Source organism: Neofelis nebulosa, chromosome 8 (genome assembly GCF_028018385.1).
Source record: "Neofelis nebulosa isolate mNeoNeb1 chromosome 8, mNeoNeb1.pri, whole genome shotgun sequence".
Taxonomy (NCBI): domain Eukaryota; kingdom Metazoa; phylum Chordata; class Mammalia; order Carnivora; family Felidae; genus Neofelis; species Neofelis nebulosa.
The window spans coordinates 125886948-125902744 of record NC_080789.1 but is presented as its reverse complement, the minus strand read 5'-3'; the positions used below and the strand labels follow the sequence as shown (position 1 = coordinate 125902744).

Below are 15797 nucleotides of genomic sequence, written 5' to 3'. Positions count from 1 at the left end.
AACGACGAGCCCCGCGCTGGGCTCGAACTCACGAACCATGGGGTCAAGACCTGAGACGAAATGAAGAGTCGGATGTTTAACCGACTGAGCCACCCAGGTGCCCCTGTGGGCCCTTCTGTAAAATGAAGCCTTCAAGCTTAAAAATACATGAATTCGTCATTTAATTTTAGATAGTTGAAAACACATTGCACATCCATTCTGGAAGAATCGAAAGCTTTGCACATTTCTGTTGTAACCATCATAGCATCTCTCAAACGGGAAGACTTTCTCAGTGGGTGCTGTATCTCACTGCTCCCACAGATCACATGCAGTAAGGCTGTGCAAATGTCTGGAATAAACTTCAGCAGTATTTCAGATCCTGGCCCTCTTTAAATATGAACTACATGATCCTTAATTGCCTTTAAGAGCATGTCTATAAAATAAGGTGATTGCCAAGTACGAGAAATGAGAGACGCTGCCTTTTGAAATTAAGTGACCTATAAAAGTTTCTATAACCAGGCACTCTGTGCTTCCAGTGAAAGTCAGTACTTTTCCCTCCTACTTTGCTATGGTTTCTCTTAAAATAGTAAACTCTACAGTGAACAAATTATGTATTAATTTTGAGGCACAGAAAAATCAGCTGACATGACCTTGTGTTTGTAGCTTGGGGTTTTCCTCCTAAATGCATGTTTCAGTCCTTTTCGGTTTTTATCCTGCTTTGCAAGCCTTGCCTTATTGAAGCTGGTGCCCTTTGATTTTTGCCTTTATTCTCATGCTGATCTTTTTGAAAAGACAGCTTTATTGAGGTGTAATTCGCTCATTTGAAGTCTACAATTCGGTGGGTTTTAGTTTGTGCACAGAGGTGTGCAACCATCATCACAATCGATTTTAGATATTCACTGCTCCTTAAAGAAATTCCGTGTTCTGGGGCGCCTGGGTGGCTCCGTCGGTTAAGTAGCCGACTTCGGCTCAGGTCATGATCTCGCGGTCCGTGAGTTCGGGCCCTGCGTCGGGCTCTGTGCTGACAGCTCAGAGCCTGGTTCGGATTCTGTGTCTCCCTCTCTCTGACCCTCCCCCGTTCATGCTCTGTCTCTCTCTCTCTCTCAAAAATAAATAATGCTCTGTCTCTCTCTCTCTCAAAAATAAATAAACATTAAAAAAAATTAAAAAGAAATCCCGTGTTCTAAGTTAGCACTCCCTACTCTGTCTCTCCAGCTCCCTCAGCCTTAGGCAACTACTATCCAACTTGGTGACTCTTGATCTGTGGATCTGGGTGTTGCATATAAATGGAATCATGAAGTAGGCTATCTGTTGTGACTGACTACCTTCACTTAGTGATGTTTTCTTTCTTTCTTTTTTTAATGTTTATTTTTGAGAGCGCACAAATGGGGGAGGGGCAGAGAGACAGGGAGACTGAGGATCTAAGCAGGCTAGGTTCTTACAGCAGCGAGCCTGATGTAGGGCTCGAACTCACGAACCGTGAGATGACGATGACCTGAGCTTAAGTTGGATGCCCAACTGACTGAGCCACCAGGTGCCTCGGTAATGTCTTCAATGTTCATCATGCTATATCGTGTGTCCGTACCTCATTCCTTTTTATTGCCCAGTAATATTCCACTCATTGTATGTGTATATTACATTTTATTTACCCATTTATCACTGGTGGACATCTGGGTTGTTTCCACTTTTCGCTCTTGTGGCTAATGCTATTGTGATCATTCACCTACAAGTTTTTTGCACAAACATGTTTTTGTTTCTTGTACGTATATATCTGGGAGTGAAGTTCCTGGGTCACATGACCATCTTTTTAAAGTGAAAGAATAACTTTGTTCTTGTCCCCCTTACTCCCCAGAGCTGATCCCTTCTGCTGTATATGCAGATACTCTGAGTTAGGAAGTCCGGATGTGGAAAGGACTGGAACAGAGACAAAACAGGTTCAGTGCAGTATTCTCAGCAGAATGGATTAACATGAAATTTTAAGTTGACTGTTCTCTCAACAGTGAATGTCTACTTATTAAAGAAATTGTACGGGGCACAGTTGGTGACTACACGGGATCTAGAGCCACAGAGAAGCTTCACGTTTTTGACATCTTGCCAACCTGAAAACGTCTTTATTCTAGCCTCACATTGAAGTAATAGTTCAGTGAGGTATAATATTCAGGTATGATGAATCTTCTCTTTTGGGAATTTTGAAGACCTTAGTTTGTTGTTTCTGCCTTCCAGCACGTTTGATATGCTCACCGGTGTCATTTGGGTTTTGAGGGTTTTGTTTTTTTAATTTTCTGCAATACATAGAACTGATCGGCCTTTGGTATTTGGAGATTTTGCATTGGTGTGGCTTTCGTTGATCACACCCAGCTTCTCCTATGAATGTTCTTTGTGAAGGACTTGTCACTTCAGTTCCGGGAAGCGACCGATTTTTTTTTTTTTTTTTTTTTTTTTTTTTTTTTTGCGACCGATTTTTATGTGGTCATTTTTTCCACTGTATATTCTTCTTTTTCGTGTTCTTGAGTTTGTCAGATGTTTGACTGGACCTTTCTTCTGATTTTATTTTTTCCCTCTGTCTCCCAGTCTTTTGGTTTTACTGAGTCTTTCACCACTTATCTTCAAACCCATCTACTGAGGTTTTTGTATTTGAACATTTCTAATTCCCAAGAGGTTTCTTCTCCGCTCCCTTTTTATAGTTGGCTGTTCTTACCCCATGGCTGTAAGATTTTCTCTTATATCCCAAATGCTATTAATTTTAATTTTTCTATATGTCAGAGCCCTTCAGACTTTTAAAATTTGGTATTATTTTTTACATACTGGAGACTTTCTTCCAAGATTTGCTTTTTGACGATCTATACATAATTAAGAGCAAGACCTTGTAAAGCTCCCTGGAAGCTCTAAGTGCAATGGCAATGGTTTTTGTTGATATTTTGTAGGTGTAGAGGGGAGGGAGTGCCTTTCATTCCGTCTGGTCCGTGTTCCTAGCCCGGAGTCTCTGGCCTTTTGGTGTTTTATGTTCTGTCTCCACTTTGTTAAATTGCCACTATCATTTTTTTTCTTTTTTTTATTTTAGAGAGCCTGCATACAAGCAGGGGAGAGGGGCAGAGGGAGAGAGAGAGAGAGACACGGTCTGTTTTTTTTCAATTTGTTTAAACATTTATTCATTTTTGAGAGACAGACTGTGAGTGGGGGAAGGGCAGAGAGAGGGAGACACAGAATGGGAAGCAGGCTCCAGGCTCCGAGCTGTCAGCACAGAGCCTGACGCAGGGCTCGAACCCACCATCTGTGAGATCATGACCTGAGCAGATGTTCCATCAGCTGAGCCACTCAGGCACCCTGAGACAGAGAGAATCTTAAGCAGGCTTCATGCTCAGCACGGAATCCAACACGGGTTCCATCCCAGGACCCTGGGATCATGACCTGAGCCAAAATCAAGAGTTGGAAGCCCCAGGGACTGCCCAGGCTCCCTGCCACGATCCTTTTCTCTAGTCTGCATTTTCGTCAACTCTGATTTCCTGTTCTATCTGTGGATTTATACTTTCTCGAAAAAAAATATTTTTAGGAAGAAGCATATGTTCATTTGACCATGTTTTATTCCCTCATATTCATCAGTAAACATACTTTATATAAAAGAGAAAAAGTGTTTCTCATATTGCCTTAGTCTGTAAATGCCTTAGGCATTGGGAGAATCGGACCCAATTGGAAATATTCCCCGAACTAGCCTTTTCAGAAGAAAGAAGAAACATGACTGTGTTTATTCACCTTCAACCTGAAGATGACCTTTCAATTTCAAAAATATTAAACATTTTTTAGTGGTATTTATTAATTTTGAGAGCGAGAGAGAGACCACGTGAGTGGAGGAAGGGCAGAGAGAAAGAGGGAGAGAGAGTTCCAAGCAGGCTCCACACTGCCAGCACAGAGCCCCACGTGGGGCTTGAACCCATGTAACTGTGAGATCATGACCCGAGCCGAAACCAAGAGTCAGACGCTTAACCAACTGAGCCACCCAAGTACCCTGAAAATATTCTTAAAAATGTGTCTGATTGAGTAAATTCTGTGGGAAGTAGGAGAGAAGTCTATGCATTTGCCTATATTGCATACTTTCTTAAACCTACAGGATAGACTGATGGAGAGAATCCAAAGAACACGTGACAGGTATTAGACTAGAAAGGTACTCCTTGGGGGGGGGGGGGACATGGTTAATTGGTGAAAATTCAGCAGAGAGATCTCCTCACAGGAAACAAAAATATGGCAGACTTTCTTAGGAAAGTATTTGAGGCTAAAATTGTTTTCCCATCACTGATCTCAAAGCCGTCTTTTAATTTTTGCATTGAAAAATTGTCAACTCTCCTTTGCTCGTAGCAGTCACCTTCCAAACAAAGCTAGTTAACTGGCTAACTATGTCCAATCTCCAGCAGCGTGGGCTAGTTTATTGTCCCAATACACGTTGGCTTACATTGCCTTTTTTTTCTACCTGTAAGAAATCAAAAAGTGCATGTGAGCCCCTGACCGCGTTTCAGGCTTCTCCATTAACTCGTAAGTGTGACTGGATGGGTGTGGCCCTGTACCCTGGTGCTGTAATTCTGCCCATCTCCAATGGTAGGTGACAACGACAATAGTAATAACAGCAATGACAACATTTCCTGCAGGATTACTGCTCATGGTAGACGATTTGAAAGACACGAAAGGGAAAGCAAAACTGTGTGTCTTGAGAGCATTTTGAAGTACTTTTGAGCGGTTAGGATCACGAAGTACGTATAGAATTGGTTCCTGGACAGCCCTTTATGTCAGAAAAATCCTCCCGTGTTCTCCCAGTTGGCTTTTGCCATGGAACAAACTGCTCTCAGTAGCTTAAAGTCACCACCGTTTTTACTTGGGCCCCATTCTCTTCTGCGTGATCACCGGCCAGCTGGCGGGTTGGCTGGTGACCAGGTGACTGGGAGGGCCTCCTGCATGTGTCTTCAGGTTGACCGCTGTCCGTGTGGGGGTCTCCTTCTTTTCTAGATGGTCTCTCATCCCTCAGCAGGCTGGTTAGCTCTGTCTCATGCTTGCTTGAGGGTTACAAGCACACCAAGAGACACCAAGTCCCAGTGGGCGATATTCGTGTCTCTTCTCGAGTCCTGTTTGCTAGGGTCCTGTTGGTGAAAGCAAGCCATGTAACTAAGCTCAGAATCAGTGTGCAAGGGAACTACTAAGGACATGGATCCAGCTGGTGAATTGTTGTGGCCATTTTCTTTTCTTTTCTTTCTTTTTTTTTAAGTTCATGTGTTTATCCTGAGAGAGAGAGAGGGAGGGAGAACCTGAGCAGGGGAGGGGCAGAGAGGGAGAGAGAACCCCAGGCAGGCTCCTTGGCCCCAGCGCAGAGCCCGTTGCGGGGCCTGAACCCACGAAGTGTGAGAGGCGAGATCAAGAGTCGGATGCTTAATCAACTGAGCCACGTACGCGCCCCCTCATGTGGCCATTTTCTGTGAAGAGCCTGCCCTGCCATTTTTGTCTCCCTTCCCGTTTTGGAAAAAGAAATTTCTCCATACCTTTTTTTTTTTTTTTTAATTTTTTTCAATGTTTATTTATCTTGAGAGAGAGGGAGAGCACTTGTGCACAAGAGGGGGAGGGGCAGAGAGAGAGAGAGAGGGAGAGAATATCCCAAGCAGGTCCCATGTTCATCATAGAGCCCAATGTGGGGCTCAATCTCACGACCATGAGATCATGACCTGAGCCGAAACCAAGAGTCAGAGGCTCAACCAAGTGAGCCACCCAGGCGCCCCTCTCCACACCTTTTAAAACAAACAACTGCCAGGCACCTGGGTGGCTCAGTCATTAAGCATCTGACTTCAGCTCAGGTCATGATCTCACAGTTCATGAGTTCGAGTTCCACATTGGATGAGCACGAGCCCCAATTCAGGTGAGCCTTGCTTCTCTCTCTGCCTCCCTCTCTCTCTCCCTCCCTCTCTGTTTCTCTGCCCCTTGCTCACTTGTGCCCTCTCTCTCAAAATAAAATAAAATAAAATAAAATTAAATAAACATCCATCTTCCCTCACATCCCATCTCTCTGTTCCTGTTAGTGCCAACCTTAATTACACCAGGTTTCACCCCCCTGTTTCCATTTCTTTTCCTTCTTCCCCACTTCTTTGAAACTCATTTCTGTCTCTTGTCTTTCCACTGATAGTGACAGAAAATCTCCTGGGACTTTCTAATCAAGCCAGTTGACTTTTTCTTCCGTGTACCCTTGACTTCTCTGGAAGCCTCCCTTGTCCCCCCCCCCCACTGTATCACCTTCGTCTTTTAGCTTTTGACTGTGACACAAGTCTATTTCTGCTACCTCTCTGGTTGATCCTTTTCAGCCTCTTGGGCTGCTGCTTTTTGTTCCCTCCCCTGAAGTATGGAAGTCCGTCCAGCCACATGCTCAGACCTTGACCTTCTGGCGTGCCCTTGGTTTTCCCACTGATGGGCTCCTCAGGAGCTGCTGCACGGGCAAAGGGGCGCCCTGCGATGTGTTCTGTGCATTCCTTTGGGATTCAGCCAGAGCAGCTCGTTCCATTCATGTGACATAGTGGGACTCCCATGTATGTCTTACTCTGAATATAGAGCTTCACCTCGACACCGAGTTTTATTTATTTATTTTTTATTTATTTATTTATTTTTTTTTTAACATTTTTTATTTATTTTTGGGACAGAGAGAGACAGAGCATGAACGGGGGAGGGGCAGAGAGAGAGGGAGACACAGAATCAGAAACAGGCTCCAGGCTCCGAGCCATCAGCCCAGAGCCTGACGCGGGGCTCGAACTCACGGACCGCGAGATCGTGACCTGGCTGAAGTCGGACGCCTAACCGACTGCGCCACCCAGGCGCCCCTCGACACCGAGTTTTAAACCGTGGCTACCTTCCGCTCACTGCCTTGTACTTCCCACGGCTTCCGCTTTTTGTCCGCAGCTCTGCCCCAGCCTCTCTCCCTAGCGTTGGTAATGTCACGCCGTCTTCTCTTTGGTGTCCCTATCAGTTCTGCCCCGTCACCCCCATGTAAAATGTTGCTCCCATTTTTTCTCTCAAACCCTCTCTTCTCTGAGCTTTCCGACCTCTGTCAATGTGAGCTTCGTCCTCCTAAGTGAAGCCTTAGTGCCCGGATGGCAAATCTTTAACATAAAGGGTCAGATAGGAAGTATTTCAGGTGCCTCGGGTCTCGTGGTCGCTGTCGCATCCTGTCAACTTAGAGAAACCTGGATTCACATTCCATCTCTGCCGTGGACTGGCCGCCGGACCTTTTGCTAAGTTCCGTGTGAAGCTTATTTGTAGCTCCAGTGACAATCGCGTGGGCTGGTACGTGCCACGCCCAGGGTTCCCAGTCGGGTCTGGGTTGGGCACAGACGAGGTACACATGGCCCCTGCCATCCAGTGCAGTGTCCAGTGGGGAGTTTGTATGAGAAGTTACGAAACCGCTCTTGCCATTTCTCTTGAGTTGCGTCAGGTCACCATACGCTGTTTGGTGACTACTGCATTCAGAATTTATTTAAATTTATGTTAGTTAACATGCAGTGTAGTATCAGTTTCACGAGTAGAGCCCAATGATTCATCACTTGCATACACACTGAGTGCTCATCCCAGCAAGTGTCCTCCTTAATGCCCTTCGCCCGTTTTTTTTTTTTTTCAAAAAATTTTTAACGTTTATTTATTTTTTGAGAGACAGAGACAGAGTGTGAGCAGGGGAGGGGGAGAGAGAGAGAGGAAGACACAGGATCTGAAGCAGGCTCCAGGCTCCGAGCTGTCAGCACAGAGCCCAATGCGGGGCTCGAACTCGTCAACTGCGAGATCATGATCTGAGCCGAAGTCAGACGCTCAACCGACTGAGCCACCCACGGGCCCCATTGCCCATTTAACCCATCCCCCCACTCAGCTCCCTCCCAGAAACCCTCAGTTTGTTCTCTGTATTCAAGTTATTAGTTTCTAGCTCAGTGGTGAGGGCTGTATGGCAGATCAGTAGGTCCAGTGGCTGCAGACCTGAGTAGGAAGTGATGGGCATTGACTCCCTCACGTCTTCTTCACAGCATCTCATCGCATCTGGTCAGACTGTGTCCCATCCATCCCCACGATTGAGGCTCATGTCCTGTCTCCTGAACTAGACTTTGAGCCCCTTGAGAGTAAAGGTGTTCTCCGTGCTTCATCTCACTGGTACAGATTCCTGCCTCAGTTACCAAGAGTGAGCTACTCTCTCATGTCTTCTCTTGCTCTTCTCATGTCTTCTCTTCTGAGTAACATCTGAGTATTTTAGGAATGAAATTACACATTGTTCTGTATTTCCATATGGTTCTATTATCTTGGCAATTTACCTGTGAGAAGGGGTAGGAGTTGCATGTTTTGAAGATAACCTGGTATTCTATCTAATTCAACACTCTTACGGTGGATTTATGGTTTTATTCATGGAAGTTCTAGAGGGCCCCCATTTAAAACCACAGTCTTGTGCAAGAATCCTTATAAGGACTGTTAACATAATACAGACTTCTGGCTCTTTCAGAGCCATAAATGGCTTGGGATGGATTATAAACTTTGCAGCTCAAGCTTTTTTTTTTTTTTCTTAGAGAGCTGTAACTGAACATCTTTGTTGTATCGTTATAAACAGAGCCATAAATACATATTCTTCTCCGTTTTCTCTACCCAGTTTGAATGGGGAACAACACAAAGAGTTTTACACCCCGTTTAAAGTCATCCTTTCCCTGCTCTTCCGTTTTGCCCCCACCAACAGCTAAATGAAAGATGTTGGAAACTGTGAAACAGGAGAACGTATTCAATTAGCAAACACTTAATAAGTGATTTTGCTGCTGAGTTAGGAGCTGAAGAAGGGAAATCAAAGATGTGTTAGATGTCGTTTATCCCTCAAGAAACGCATGTTGTAATGATGATGCCAGACATGTGTGTCACTGGGAGTAATGTGTTAAATGTTAAACTAGCAGCAGTGGGTGGGCGTGGGGGGCTGGAAGACCCCAAGGAGGGCAGTTGGGATTATAGATACCTCCACTGTTAGATGAATGTCTCTTTGGGGACACAGACTTTGCTAACCTGCACCATGCATTTTTTTTTTTAATTAGAGCAGGGACAGAGGGAGAGGGAGGGAGGGAGGGAGAGAGAGAGAGAGAGAGAGAGAGAGAGAGAGAGAGAGAGAGAGAGAGAGAATCTAAAGCAGTCTCCATGCTTAGCACAGAGTCCGATGCAGGGGCTCAATCTCATGACCCTGGGATCACAACCTGAACCAAAATCAAGAGTAGGTGCTCAACCGACTGAGCCACCCAGGCACCCCACAACATGCATTTTTAAGGCTAGCAAGATTGATTGGTAAACGAGGGGTCCGATAAAGGCTGATATTTTGGTTTAATTTTGTTTAAATCCCACTTACTTCCAATTCACCTTGAACTAACCCTCTTCATCATTTTGAAATGTACATTTCAGTAGTGTTAACTATGTTCACACTGTTCTAGAACAGGTCTGTAGAATGTTTTCATCTTGCAAAACTGAAATTCTATTCCTCCTAAACAACAGCTCCCTATCCCCCCTCCCCCCAGCCCTTGTCAGCCACCATTCAACTGTATATTTCCATGATTTTGGCTATTCTAGGTAGCTCATATCAATGGAATCATACAGTGCTTGTCCTTTTGCGACCGGCTTATTTTACTCAACATAATGTCCTCAAGGTTCATCCATGTTGTAGCATATGACAGAATTTTCTTTTCTTTTCTTTTTTTTAAAGCTGAATAACATTCCATTGTATAGATATACCATATTTTCTTTATCCATTCATCTGTCAATAGATATTTGGGCAGCTTCCACCTCTTGGCTATTGTGAATAAAGCTGTACTGTTGTTTTGGGGTTTTTTTGTTTTATCTTGGATTTTTTTTAACGGTCTTGTGAAGCTCTTCTGTCAGCAAGTAGTAATTAAAGCTTGTGTTGTACAGTGTCTCAGTGTTGAGCTTTCCAGTGTATTTTACATTGCTTGGTCCTTTGCCACTACTGAGTGAGGGCGGGAAAGCAGATACAGTTACCCCATTTTACGAATGAGGAAATTGATGTGATATTGAAGGATCTTGCCCAAGGTCACTGAAGTCGTAAGTGGCAGAATGAGGACAAAAACCTAGGCTTTTGGTAGGATTCTCTTCTGTACTTTCACCTGGTCAGGGAGCACCTCGTGGAAAGATATAAACCAAGAATGTACTAATGTTGCCTTTTTGTTTCATGATCTGGAAGGATTAAAGGACTACCTTTTTTTTTCTTTAATGACAAAAGCAAAAAAAAAAAAAAAAAAAAAAAAGAAGAAGAAGAAGGAGGAGGAAAGGTAACTAGGTAACTAGTACAACAGTTTTACGACTAAAAACACCACCTCTGTTGTTTTTGTCTTTGTTTTTGGCTGTGGCGTCACATAGAACAATTGGAGTTCCCAAACAAAATATTCATCTTTATTCCCACTTTGTAAGTTTTGCTTATGATCCTTATGCCACTGATTTGGAATGATGTTTACATTTTAACATGATGTGAACAAAAATCTTGAGTTAGAATTTCTTGATGGGGGTGCAGGGTGGCACGGTCAGTTGGGCGTCCAGCTCCTGATTTTGGCTCAGGTCATGATCTGGAGATCGAGCTTGTGTCGGGTTCTGTGCTGACAGCGCAGAGTCAGATTGGGACTCTCTCTCCCTCTCTTTCTGCCCCTCCCGTACTCTCTTTCTCTCTCTCTCTCTCTCTCTCTCTCTCTCTCTCTCTCTCTCAAAATAAATAAACAAACTTAAACAAAAATTCTTGAATCTATTGTGTTGTTAAGGGATGAGCTTTCGAGACATATGTGTGATACTGTATTCTTGGTTAAATGGAATGTGCCTGAAAATATTTGAATAGGATCTTCCTATAAAGAAATGGAAAAATAATATCTAGGAAATACATCGTAAGAAGAATATTGAAGAAACAGCTTACGTAGGCCAAGGGAGAACAGATTGAACTTACAATGAAACTATTTGAAAAGAGATTTTGAAAGTGTTGTCTGTTCTACCAAAACAAACAAACAAACAAACAAACAAACAAACAGGAACAGTCTAAAAATCATAGCAGCCAAAAATGTAAAGTTAAATGTTATAATTGACTAGAGAGAGTTGAGAATATGTTGTCAAGAAAGACTAGGAAACTGTCTTCGTGATGGTTTAGAAGAAATTTGTGTGGCTTAGAAAAGTGTTGTTTTTTTAAAAACTAAACCCTGGGGTGCCAGGCTGGCTCAGTGGGTACAGCATCTGACTCTTGATCTCAGGGTCATGAGTTTAAGCCCCATGATGGGTGTAGAGATAACTTAAAAAAGTAAACAAGGAAGTAAGATTAAAAAAATAGTTGCAAAAACAAAAAAGGCAAAACAAAACCCCGTCTTTAGGAAGGAAGATGTGGGGCACAATTAGCTGTCGGTTATGTTCTAGTGATTCCCTACTAATAGTTCTCTCTACTGATACATGCAGAAATAATGCCCATTGCTTTAAAAAGAAAAAAAAATCTTTACAAAGGAAAAAAGTGACCGTTCTTGAAGATCTGGGGCTAACACTCTGCTTCCCTACTCTCTCAAGGCTGGGCCAGGAAGAGTATTTGGCAGGTGGTGGGCAAAACTGTAGGCAGTCAAGTCTTTAGGTCTTTTTGCTTTCTGGCTCCATTCCCTGGGATTATTTTTTCTAATGTTTATTTATTTGAGAGAGATAGGCAGAGAGAAGGAGAGAGAGAATCCCAAGCAGGCTTCGTGCTATCAGTGCAGAGCCCGACACAGGGTTCGATCTCACAAACCAGGAGATCGTGACCTGAGCTGAAATCAACAGTCGGAAGCTTAACCGCCTGAGCCACCCAGGCCTCCCTCCCCCCCCCCCCCCCCCCGCATTCCATGGATCTTAAACAACTCAACTCTCCCTTTTGTCCTCTGAAAGGAACTTGAGTCATCCTTGAATGAATTATTTATTAGACCACTTTTAATCTGACGTTGGAGTCACCCTATATTCCCTACGGATGACAGTTAAGTTACAAGTTTGTTTACGAGACAACTCAAGTGTCATATGTTGGCCCAGAATTAAAGCTGACCTTTGACATATGCTACTTGGTCAGTTCTGTGGGTTGAAGTAGCCTGAAGCATGTAATAGGTCTTACAATGGATGTGCACAATGAGTATGGAAATCATTTGGCTAGCTGAGAATGTTCACATGCTACAGGAATAATGCATTAGTTTAACACACTTGTGTATGGTAAGCACGATGCTAGAAGATACGAAACGAGTAAGTCTTGCTCCTTGATCTCTAGGAAGTCCATCTAAGAGGACGTTTAAATGTCCTATATGGTAATACATCATGTCACCTTATTCATGTCCTCGCTTTGAAATGAGAGAGAGGGGCGCCTGGATGGCTCAGTCAGTTAAACGTCCGACACTTGACTTTGGCTTAGATCATGGTCTCACGGTTTGTGGGTTTGAGCCCTACATCAGGCTCTGCGCTGACGGTGTGGAGCCTGCTTGGGATTCTGTCTCCCTCTTTCTGTCCCTCCCCTACTTGCTTTCTAGCTCTCTCTCAAAATAAATTTAAAAAATAAACTTTAAAAAAAAAGAAATAAAGTGAGAGGGAGAAGTTGAGCAGACTGAGGCCCGGGTCAGTTCTCACGACTCCTGTGGGCACTAAGGTTTCTGAACCGCTGTGTGTTTCGTGCCCGTCTGACCAGATGTCTCTGAGCTGGCATTTCACATGTGGCAATGGGAGTCAGCCTCCAAGTGATCGAAGGTCAGCTAAAGGGAGATAGCCCAACCGTAAATAGTTCATTTAAGCTTAACACATTAATAAATGTATTCTCTGGCACTTGTCTTTTGCTATAAAACCAATGTGTTCGTTGAATGTGAGTCTAATGAGTGTTTCACCTCTACAGACAGACGCCTCCAGTTTAAGGTATACTTTGACATTTGAGTTTGACTCCATCCAAAGGGATTTGGGTTCCAGAAAATACAAGAAGAGACGAAAAGGATTGATTTAAAAACACAGTCCTAATAACTTAGACCTTAAAATGACCTTCATCGGAATTTCTCCTAAATATCTTAGTTTTCCAACACAGGAACCATTTGTTTCTTATCTTACACTTTTGCTAAATGTCTTGGTAAAATAAAAAAGCAAGATTTTGGTAAAATACAGCATACTTATAATGAAAGAGAGGAGTTTGAATGATGTTTCTTTTTTCCTAAAAGCGTACGTGGGTGTCCAATGTTTTGATCTTAGTTAAAGGTCAGTCACTTCTTGTTAAACTCCAGCCCAAGAAAAACTGTGAACTTGAGTTAGAAAAACAAAACAAACAAACAAAAATGGGTACCTTATAATCTTGACCCTTGAAATAATTTTTTATATTTCCCTGAAATATGTATGCTGTTTCCTTGGATGAAAAATGTTTATCATAATATTACCAATGTGGAATTCTTTTTTTAGAAGATTTACTTTTTTTGAATAGTGTTTCTTTATGTCTTCTGGATCACAACTGCCTTTGAATATATGATAAAATCCATGAGCCTTCCTGCAGCGTGGCTTCTCTTTCCAGGTCTTCATGGGACCTTGGAACAAATGCCTGGTTCCTAAAGGTTTACAAAGTACAAGAAACTTTGTTGAGAACCCAGTGTTGGTGGTCCAGTTAGATACCTCCTGAACTGTGGGACATGGTCCGAAGGATGAGACATGTTTGCCTTTGCTCTGGATGCTTGAAATTACCACATAAACTCTTCGTGGAGTTTTCCTTTTCGCTATCATGTTTAGTCTAGTGTGGAACCAGAGGTTGGGGAAAGATCCGATACTCTAAATATTTCTATGTGCTATCTGGCTGTTAAGGGTGTTCCAGTTAAAAACGGTTGTCAATGGCTAGCCATTTCAGTGTTTTGTCTTGTTTTCGGATTCTTCAATGACCTGTATGAAAATGGACACAACTGAAAGATTCTTTCAAGGTTAGCAGACAGCAGAAGCTACTTTTTCTGTGGTTGGCCCTGGCCGTGTGCCCGTGTTGGCTCACTGGCCTTTGAGCTTCTGAGCTGCTCTATCTTGTGTCAACTCCCATCATATATAACCTGCATATGTACTCGTTTATCCTTGCTGAGATTATCCGTGTGATTTGGACACTGACGGGCTGTTTGGAGGGGAGCCTGCCCACAGGTTACAGAACATCAAGGCTACCTGAAGCCTGATTGTTCTTTTCCCCCAGATTAGACAGAAGCTTCCTGCCATTTCTCCGGCTTCTTGGAAAAATAATTGAAATATTAAGTGTTCCCAACAGCAGGACTTGGTCCTGCCCAGAGGTGTAGGGTTCCATTGAGAGATTCACTATATTCAGCAGCCATGAATGAGCTCTGATCTGACGTGGCTTATTCCTCTGTCCCAATAACCCTCCCTCATCCCTCATCACCTCCTGCACCTTCTTGCAGTCCTTCTTGCCCCACTGGGCTTTGTTTTCTCCCTAAATGTGTAAACTGGGAGTAACCTGGACTAAGATGGTCCTGTTGACATTTTCAATTTAATTCCTTTGTGGAAGCATAACAAGTATTTGTGGATTGAATGAATTACATGCTGCCAGTGTGATAGGGAATGTGTGAATTGAGCTCTAAACCTTTTGCCATCTGTGTCTTCTATAACTTAACTCTTTTAGGAGGTTATATCTTGTCCCCACAGGGGACATGTGGCCTCGGAGAGAGGATTTAGGGATGTGTAGTTTGTTTCTCTTTCTAATATAGTAAGTGATATGCAGAATGACTTTTGGTTACTTAGTGCATTTCTTTGGTGAAAATTAAACATTGAATTGTTTGTGCGGTGCGTAGGTGGCAGTTGAGTGTCTGACCCTTGGTTTCGGCTCAGGCCATGATCTCACAGTTCATGAGTTCGAGCCCTGCATTGGGCTCCATGCTGACAGTGTGGAGAATGCTTGGGATTCTCTCCCTTTCCCTCTCTCTCTGCTCCTTCCCTATTCATGTTTTCTGTCTCTCTCAAAATGAACAAATATAAAAAAAAAATATCTATGGTAGAGATAACTGAGGAAGTCTTTTCAGAAACTACCTTTTGTCAAGTATGGTCCCCCCCTCACCCATGCTGCTGTATAAGGCGTGGGGTGAGGGAACACGCTGTAGGAACCACATCTGAACAGAGGTGGTCTTTGCAGGAAAACGGCATGCCCCCACCAAGTGCACAGATTCCTGACTAGCAGGAATTGTTGTTCTCAGTCATAGGCAAGAGTCCATTCCAGCCCGGCTTCTGAGGAGCTGTTCTGTTATGTAAAGATGAGATTATAAATTGGGTTATCTTTTAAAGAAATTGAGGTCTATATATAAAATGCACCTGGTGTGTATTCCACAAACATATTTCCAGAATTTTTGGTCTTTCTGAAGTTTGATCACTGTCTTCTTTGGAATAATTAGTGAAGAAGAGAGATCGTAAAGTAAATGACTCCAACATAAGACATAAAAATGGCTAATGTGTTCCCATGTGTAGATCATTCAGTTTGCTTTTGTATATGGGAATACAGCTGAAGAAGAAAGCTGCAATTCAATGACTTCATGATCATTGGAAAGAGTTTGTCTTCTTGGCTACTGAGAAATATGCCATAATTGAAGATTGGTTAAGTAATAGTAACATTTTTCTGCAGGTGTTGACTATATATTATGCTATAATAGAAGTTTATTAGAAGTAGGATGTCACCTTCTCGATGCCCTTTAAAGTAAATTAAATACTACATATAAAAGATTATTTATAAGAGGTGGAAAACTCGTGCACCCGTGCACCCACGGCCCTGATTAAAGATAGAGAGCATTGCAAATAGCTTTGAAGGCTCC

At 43.1% G+C, this 15797-nt stretch overlaps 1 protein-coding gene across 10 annotated transcripts in view; it reads left to right on the top strand.

Annotated features, from left to right (window-relative positions):
* The window catches only part of CACNB2 (calcium voltage-gated channel auxiliary subunit beta 2), a 391187-nt gene that overhangs the window by 261436 nt on the left and 113954 nt on the right, over positions 1-15797 (top strand). The gene's annotated exons all lie outside the window — the stretch shown is intronic.